Source organism: Mus musculus, chromosome 9 (genome assembly GCF_000001635.26).
Source record: "Mus musculus strain C57BL/6J chromosome 9, GRCm38.p6 C57BL/6J".
Taxonomy (NCBI): domain Eukaryota; kingdom Metazoa; phylum Chordata; class Mammalia; order Rodentia; family Muridae; genus Mus; species Mus musculus.
In genome coordinates, this window is record NC_000075.6 from 59,932,740 (window position 1) to 59,942,047 (window position 9,308).

Below are 9,308 nucleotides of genomic sequence, written 5' to 3' on the forward strand. Positions count from 1 at the left end.
CTCCAAACTTTGTCTCTGTAACTCCTTCCATGGGTGTTTTGTTCCCAATTCTAAGAAGGGGCAAAGTGGCCACACTTTGGTCTTCGTTCTTCTTGAGTTTCATGCGTTTGGCAAATTGTATCTTATATCTTGGGTATTCTAAGTTTCTGGGCTAATATCCATTTATCAGTGAGTACATATTGTGTGAGTTCCTTTGTGATTGGGTTGCCTCACTCAGGATGATGCCCTCCACGTCCATCCATTTGCCTAGGAATTTCATAAATTCATTCTTTTTAATAGCTGAGTAGTACTCCATTGTGTAAATGTACCACATTTTCTGTATCCATTCCTCTGTTGAGGGGCATCTGGGTTCTTTCCAGCTTCTGGCTATTATAAATAAGGCTGCTATGAACATAGTGGAGCATGTGTCCTTCTTACCAGTTAGAATATCTTCTGGATATATGCCCAGAAGAGGTATTTTGGGATCCTCCAGTAGTACTATGTCCAATTTTCTGAGGAACCGCCAGACTGATTTCCAGAGTGGTTGTACAAGCTTGTAATCCCACCAACAATGGAAGAGTGTTCCTCTTTCTCCACATCCTTGCCAGCATCTGCTGTCACCTGTATTTTTTATCTTAGCCATTCTGACTGGTATGAGGTGGAATCTCAGGGTTGTTTTGATTTGCATTTCCCTGATGATTAAGGATGTTGAACATTTTTTCAGGTGCTTCTCTGCCATTCGGTATTCCTCAGGTGAGAATTCTTTGTTTAGCTCTGAGCCTCATTTTTTAATGGGGTTATTTGTTTTTCTGGAGTCCACCTTTTTGAGTTCTTTATATATATATTGGATATCAGTCCCCTATTTGATTTAGGATAGGTAAAGATCCTTTCCCAATCTGTTGGTGGTCTTTTTGTCTTATTGATGGTATCTTTTGCCTTGCAGAAGCTTTGCAATTTTATGAGGTCCCATTTGTCGATTCCCGATCTTATAGCACAAGCCATTGCTGTTCTATTCAGGAATTTTTCCCCTGTACCCATATCTTTGAGGCTTTTCCCTACTTTCTCCTCTATAAGTTTCAGTGTCTCTGGTTTTATGTGGAGTTCCTTAATCCACTTAGATTTGACCTTAGTACAAGGAGATAGGAATGGATCAATTCGCATTCTTCTACATGATAACCGCCAGTTGTGCCAGCACCATTTGTTGAAAATGCTGTTTTTTTCCACTGGATGGTTTTTTCTCCCTTGTCAAAGATCAAATGACCATAGGTGTGTGGGTTCATTTCTGGGTCTTCAATTCTATTCCATTGGTCTACTTGTCTATTGCTATACCAGTACCATGCAGTTGTTATCACAATTGCTCTGTAGTAAAGCTTTAGGTCAGGCATGGTGATTCCACCAGAGGTTCTTTTATCCTTGAGAAGAGTTTTTGCTATCCTAGGTTTTTTGTTGTTCCAGTTGAATTTGCAGATTGCCCTTTCTACTTCGTTGAAGAATTGAGTTGGAATTTTGATGGGGATTGCATTGAATCTGTAGATTGCTTTTGGCAAGATAGCCATTTTTACTATATTGATCTTGCCAATCCATGAGCATGGGAGATCTTTCCATCTTCTGAGATCTTCTTTAATTTCTTTCTTCAGAGACTTGAAGTTCTTATCATACAGATCTTTCACTTCCTTAATTAGAGTCACGCCAAGGTATTTTATATTATTTGTGGCTATTGAGAGGGTGTTGTTTCCCTAATTTCTTTCTCAGCCTGTTTATCCTTTGTGTACAGAAAGGCCATTGACTTGTTTGAATTAATTTTATATCCAGCTACTTCACCGAAGCTGTTTATCAGGCTTAGGAGTTCTCTGGTGGAATTTTTAAGGTCACTTATATATACTATCATATCATCTCCAAAAAGTGATATTTTGACTTCTTCCTTTCCAATTTGTATCCCCTTGATCTCCTTTTGTTGTAGAATTGCTCTGGCTAGGAATTCAAGTATAATGTTGAATAGGTAGGGAGGAAGTGGGCAGCCTTGAGTACTTGTACTTTTATCTGAGAAACTAGACTAAAAGAAAAAGATGTCAAAAGAGACAAGGTTGCTAAATATTGATTAAAGGATCAGTTCATCAAAGTAGAGAAAGAAAAATGGCTGGGACTTGCTAAAAAAAACACAGCCTAGCCAAAAAACACAAGCTGTAGGTTCAAGAGATTTAAAGAACAATGCAGAAGGCATCTGACACCCTCCTCTGTTCATGAAATGTGTACAAGTACACACCATCAGCACATACACATACAATGTACACACATGTATCACACACACAGAGACACAGGGTCATCAGAGGGGTTGGCAGGTCGTCATTTGCTGCCAAGCCTGATGCCCTGAGTTCAACCCCCAGGATCTAGGCAGGATCTACGTGGTGAAGAAGAGAATAACCTCCTGCAGGCTATCCTCTGACCTCCACACACTCACTGCGGCACACACACAAATAAAAATTTACATAAAATAAAAATTTGAAAGTATATGATTGTAAATACATGCACATAATGCTGGAGCCCCTAAGTTTAGAAAATAAACACTGGAGAGGTAGAGAGGAAGTTCAGTACTCCACTCTAATCAACAGACAAGGCATCTAGACAAGAAAAAACAAGCAACATCCGAGTCAAATTATTCTTTACATGAGATGGACCTCACAGACACGTGTAGAATATTCCATATAGAGGCTGCAGAATGTACATTCTCAGTTAAATCTTCTTTTGGATATTCCAAATGTTAGAGGCCATAGAACAAATTCTAATAAATCACAAACATTTTTTTGTGATGTTTGTGGTTTTGATCTCAGTAGAATGGCACTACCATTCAATGAAAGGTACTTCAGAAAATCTGCAAGTTCATGGAGACCAACCAACAATATGTCACTGAAGAAGTTAGAAAAAAAATGTAAATTTCTGGAAACACATGGATAGAAATGTAAATCCAACATGCCAGAGCCTGTGGTGTGGCTGCACACTCCGATATAGAAGTGGGAAGTGTCTAATGGTGACTTCACACCTTTAAAAAGAACAGGGGGAAGGTTTTTGAACAATCTTTGCAAAGACTTACAGAAGCAAGACAAACCCAAAATTAATAGGACGAAGATGATAAAAATCAGAGTAGAGCTGAGCATAGTAGCACTTGCCTTTAATTCCAGCACTCAGAAGGCAGAGGCAGGCAGATCTGTGTGAGTTCAAGGCCAACTGGATCTACAAATCGAGTTCCAAGACAGACAGGGCTACACAGAGAAAACCTGTCTCAGAAGAAAAAAAAAAATTCAAGTGGAAATTATAGTCTCCCCTCCCCCAGCCTGAAACCTGCTTGCTCCGGGGTGGAGCTTCCTGCTCATATGTTCTGCCACGCCCACTGCTAGAACCTGCGGAGCCACACACGTGCACCTTTCTACTGGACCAGAGATTATTCGGTGGGAATCGGGTCCCCTCCCTCTTCTTTTATAACTGAGTGTCGCAACAGTAAAATTTGAGCTTTGATCAAAATAACTGTCTTGGCTACATTTCTTTCTCTTGCCACCTAGCCCCTCTTCTCTTCCAGGTTTCCAAAATGCCTTTCCAGGCTAGAACCCAGGTTGTGGTCTGCTGGCCAGACACAACAATTGGCGCCCCACGTTTACTGTTGCGACACTCAGTTATGAAGGAAGGGGGAGGGGACCTGATTCTCGCCGAATAATCTCTGGTCCAGTAGAAAGGTGCACATGTGTGGCTCCACAGGTTCCAGCAGTGGGCGTGGCAGAACGAATGAGCAGGAAGCTCCACCCCTGAGCAAGTAGGTTTCAGGCTGGGGGAGGGGAAACTACAGGAAATAAAATATAGAGTAAAAAGACAGTATCAAAGATGAATAAGTTAAGGAGTAATTGTGTTGAAGAGATAAACAGAACCGACAAATTTTTAGCTTAACTAATCAAGAGAGAAAAAGACTAAAGATGAGAAAGACATTTCAAGTAATATCACAGACCTACAAAGGATTGTCGGGGGTTGCTTTGAAGAGTTGATATGCTGTACAACTGGAAGATCTATAAGAAAAGAACAAATATTTGGACACATATGACCTATCAAAACTGATCCAAGAAGTTCAGAATCAGAACAGACCTGTAGCTGATAAGCTTGAATCAACATTAAACCCTTTTCCCAAGAAAGAAAATTACAGAATCGAGTGGCTTCACTGCGAAATTTCATCAAGCTTTTAGAGTTCTCCCAGGCTGTTATTCCACAGCTTTGGAAGAGAGGGAATCCTTTCAAACTGGCTCCATCAGATCAGCAGCTTCCTGGCGGACACAGATGCAAAAACCCTCAACAAAAGGAGAGAGAATGATATTCAACAGGACAACAAAACAGTCCTACAACAAGAAGGCAGGCAGGGTGGGACACCCTGAGAACCCAGCCCTGTGGACGGAAGCAGGAAGAACAAGGTTTGAGATAGGCCTTAGCTTCATAGTGAGGTCCAGACCAATCCATAATGAAGTTAACATTATCAAGTTAATTTCATTCCAGGGATGCAAAAAATGATTCCATATATTCAAATGAATAAGGCATGCAAACAGGGTACAGAGTTAAGAATCAAGTTGATGTAGAAAAAGTATTTGACAAAATTTTAAATTTCTTTATGATTTAAAAAACAACAACAACAAAAACCAGATCTTACTGGCCAGTGGTGGTACATGCCTTTAATCCCAGCACTCAGGATTCAGAAGCAGGATCTCTGAGTTCAAGGCCAGACTGATCTACAAAGTAAGTAAGTTCTAGGACAGCCAGAGCTACCCAGAGAACCCCTGACTTGGGGGCTTGGGGGAGGCACTAAACAAATAAGGTACAGAGGATCAGCCCTCAATGTGACAATCTTTGTAGAATAAATTCACAGCCAGGATCATACTGAATTGGGAGAAATGGAGTGCTGTCTCTAAGAAACAAGACAAGGCTGTCTGTCCACTTTCACAGATCTTATTCAGCACAGTACTAGACATTTTGGCCATAGCTATTAGGCAAGAAAAGGAAAGAAAAAAGGTATGCAGATGGGAAAGACGTAAAATGTCCATTGGCAGATGAATGTTTTTATATATTGAAAACCGCAAAGTCCCCCAAAAGATGATTAGAAATGAAGATATATAGTAAACTATCGGGATATATATTTTTAAAAACCCAATATATCAAATCAATGTATTTCCATATGTCAATAATAAATTTGCTGACAATGAAATCACTCTTATTCACAATAGCCATATGAACAAAGCTAAGGAAGTAAAGATTTCTATAATGAGAACTGCAAAGCTGATGGAAGAAATGGAAGAAAACATTTTAAAAGACTCCCTTAGAATGAGGGGTTTACATAATTAACATTATTAAATTACATAGTATACAAAGTGACCTACAGAGTCAACGTCATTCACATGAGAGAGTATCATGATGAACAGATCCTAAAATTCATATGGAAACAGAAACAATTCCAAATAGCCAAAGCAAGCTTGTTTAAAAACCAGCAAGACGTTGGAGGCCTCATAATACCTCATTTCAAGACATTTTACAGAGCCACAGGTCAATAAAACAGCATGGCATGGACATACAAACACTTGGACCAGCAGGACAGAATCCTGTCCCAGACAGGCCTGGACACACAAGATCAGTCGACTGGTTCAAAAAAAAAAAATGGCGCTGGGGACACTGGACATCTTCAAGCCAAAGACAGAAACTCGACCCAGGTTCTTCACTTTGTACAGCAGGAAATCAAAATGTATCTAAAGCCCAAATTTGAAATCTGAAAATTTAAAACTACTGGGAGAAAACATGGAGGAAGTATTTCAACACATTGGCGCAGGCAACCTTGTTCCTGGATAGGACTCCAAAGCACAGGAAATTAAGGCTAAACCTGACTGACTGCAATAAACTTCAAAGGTTCCACCTGACAATGAACACAGCGGTGGCCGCCTCCAGGCTGTGGATGCAGCTCCGTGCTGGTTGGTGCAGCTACGAGACTTCCATGTCGGTGGCCAACACCCAAAAAAATGCCAACAAAACAGAAACCTTCAACAGCACCAAAAAAACCATACGGAATGGAAGATAATATCTGCCAGCCAATATCTGCCTCAGTCTGACAGAGGATTAAAAGCTAGAAAATATTTTGAAAAATGTCTGTTTTAAAGGCCATCTAACCCAGTTTTAAAATCAGCAAACGATCTAAACAGACACCTCTCAAAGCAAAAAGCAAATGGCAAATAAATACATGAAAAATGCTCAATATCATTGAAGTCAGAGAGGGTGTGGGATTCCCTGGAGCTGGAGTTCCAGGCAGTTGTGAAGTACAGGTCACCCTGGAAGTACATGAACAATTACTGTGGACCACAAAAAGACAGGAAGAAGGCAAGGGTAGACAGAGGAGGTGCAGTGAAGACAATTGTTCCAGTTTGGTCTCCCTTGCTGTAACCAAAGCAACACCAGGAAGGAAGGACTTGTTTCCACTCACAGTTTGCAGACTATCCCCAAGGAAAGCTGAGGCAGGACTTCGAAGCAGACACCACAGAGGAGAACATCTCTTACTAGCTTGTACAGTTCCTTATTCAGCCCAGGCCCACTTGCCCAGGGACTGCACTACCCACAATGCACTGGCCCACCTACAACAATTAGCAATCAAGAAAATGCCCACACAGACCTACTCACAGCTGAATCTAACGGAGGCAATCCCTCAGTGGTGATTCCGTTTTCCCAAGTGACTAAGGGTTGTGTCAAATTGACAGGTACCAATGTTAACTACGCTGTGCATATTTAATGCAATTAGAGCTTCCCTCATTAAACAGCCATCTCATGAGGCAGGAGACCACACTTCAGCGAGATGAATTTTATTTTCCCCGAATGGCAGAGTAACACATAGCAATGGGAAGAATTCAGCCATGTGTTGTCAGTTTCTGCTGCCCTACTGTGTGACATCAGGGAAAGTCATCTGCCCTTCCTGAGTGTCAGTTGTCCTATCAGGCCATTTATTATCTTCCCCAGGTGTCCTCTGCTAATTCAGACTGATTCCATTCTCTGAGTTAAGGACAGTGGCTCTAGGACTTGTCCTCTGCCCCCTTCAACTGGGTCTGCTGTCTCCAGCTCTCACTAGCTGCCAGGGTTAAGAGTCAATAGGCGGCAGCTTCCCAGGAGAAGAATTTCCTGTCCTGGGTCCTTTGGCGAGGTGCTTACATCCTGAATAAGAAGCCTGACTGGGAGCAAGCCAGGTCTAAGGTGAAATTAAAAAGAAAAAAAAAAAGTGAATTTACCTTTGATCTTTAAGATTCTGAGACAGCCTCTTACTGCTTCAAGAATAAGAAGAGGGAGTGTTCTTTCTTACACCATCTGTAGTTGGCCAAATAAAACCGAGAAATGATAGTTTTGAGACTTGCCCAGAGATGACAGAATCCACAAAAGCCCTTTCTGATTCCAAAGCCCTGAGAACAGAAAGGCGTGAGATGACCTTACAGGCAGATCACATCACATGGGGCTTGTTTTTCTTTTATTTATTCTTTCCCTAGGTTGGCTGGCAGTATGACTCTTTGAGCCACGGACATCTGTTACAGAGAGTGTGTGGCTTCAGGCTCCAGGTGGCTACTACTTAAGCCACCTCGGACCACCCACATCCAACACCCTCATGCTTCTGCTACTACTTGGAGCAGAGCAGGCACAACAAAGGTCCCCAGCCCATAAGAGCTCCCAGTCTTGTGACAAAGTCCAAGGACACCCACCGAGGCAGGGCAGCAGTGGTGGGCCTGGCTTTCACTCTCTGGCTTTAGTTACTAATTTTGATCTTTCTGGTCATCTTGAAGTCTTTCCCAGCCCTTCCTGAAAATGAAATTTCCCAAGAAAAGAAAAGGCCTGGGTAAGCCAGAGGCACTTTTGTGGTGCTTCACAACTGAGCACGCTTCTGGCACTGAGGACAGAAACCAAAACAAGCCAAACCAAACAAGTCTCTTAGAAAGGACCCAAAGAAAGCCATTACCATCAGCATATGCTCGGCAACCGTGTATTAGCAGATAAAATACTGAGTTCAGCTCCTAGCACCCATTTTGGGCGGCTCACAACTGCCTGTAATTCCAGCTCTAGAGGATCTAAAGCCTCTGAACTCTATAGGCGCCTACACCAACGAGCGACACACACACTTTAAAATAACTCTTAAAAAAGAAAGAAAGAAAGAAAGAAAGAAAGAAAAAAAGAAAGAAAGAAAGAAAGAGATAGAGAAAGAGAGAGAGAAAGAAAAAGGTTTTAGCTCACAGTTTCATCCAGGGTTGACTGTCTCGTTGCTTTCACTTGGCAGAGGAAGAGGCAGCCGGTCAGGTGTTCTGAGGACAAAGTGCTAGAGGAGGAGCCAGAGCCCCAGATGCCGCCCACCTCCCTTCCAAATAGGACCGCCTCTTAAAGGTTGCACCCGCTCCCCCCCCCCCCCCCCCCGCCTCCTCACACCTTCGTGTGACATTTAAGATCCAGACCAAAACACATCTTTTTTCCTGGTGTTTCTGCAACAAGGGAAAGCCCTTGGAGGGTCATCTGGCTTTGAAACCAGGCAGAGGGAGATGACTCCGATTAAATATCTCCTTTAGTTCTTCAAGATTTCCTCCTGGAAAACCCCAGAGCTCTTTGCCAGAGAATGTCAGCCAGCTACCTTTACACTCTTACTGTTATCAAAAGCCAGACTGAAAGCTAAATGAGCTGGGCAGATGTGGCCTGTTTCAACCATGTTTCTCATCGGGCATCCCCGTTCAGGTCTCAAGGACAGGCATAAACTCCTGATGTGAAATTAGGCTGTATAACAGCAATGTGGTCATGAGACAACTCAAGAACAGGCCAGGCTGATGCTTTGCTTTTCATTTCATTTTATCTATCTATCTATCTATCTATCATGTGGATGGGTACACACATGTCACAGTAAGTACTCGTGGTCAGAGGACAACTGGTAGAAGTCAGTTTTCTCCTACCACCACATGAGTCCCACCCAAAGCTCAAACTGAGACCAGCCTTGGTGACTACTATCATTTCTCCCACTGAGCCATCCTGCTGGCTACAGGCTGATGCTTTTAGAAAACGGAATCTCAAGTATTTGACCTGCTCTGGTGTGAAGGTCTTTCACCAAGCAGTCAAACTCTTTCATCTCTTAGCCTAGCCCACCTTTCAACATTTCCTGTGTAGAGAGTCTGTTTTTGCAGCTATGGGTACTTGAATGAAAGTCGGGGAATCCCTAGACTTTTGTGGCTTTCTCGAAGTGTTTTTCTTCCAGAACCAGACGTTTTCTTCTCTAAAGACAGGAAATGCGACAGAATGTTCTAGCTGATCTC

General features: G+C 42.3%; 1 long non-coding RNA gene across 1 annotated transcript in view; it reads right to left on the reverse strand.

Annotated features, from left to right (window-relative positions):
- The window catches only part of Gm20275 (predicted gene, 20275), a 114,787-nt gene extending 106,488 nt beyond the window's left edge, over positions 1–8,299 (reverse strand). Inside the window, exons 1-2 of the long non-coding RNA NR_166694.1 lie at positions 8,251–8,299; positions 7,263–7,338 (exon numbers count right to left, since the gene is read on the reverse strand). This is a non-coding gene — a long non-coding RNA (predicted gene, 20275). The remainder of the gene's footprint in view (positions 1–7,262; positions 7,339–8,250) is intronic.
- Positions 8,300–9,308: the final 1,009 nt, after the last annotated feature.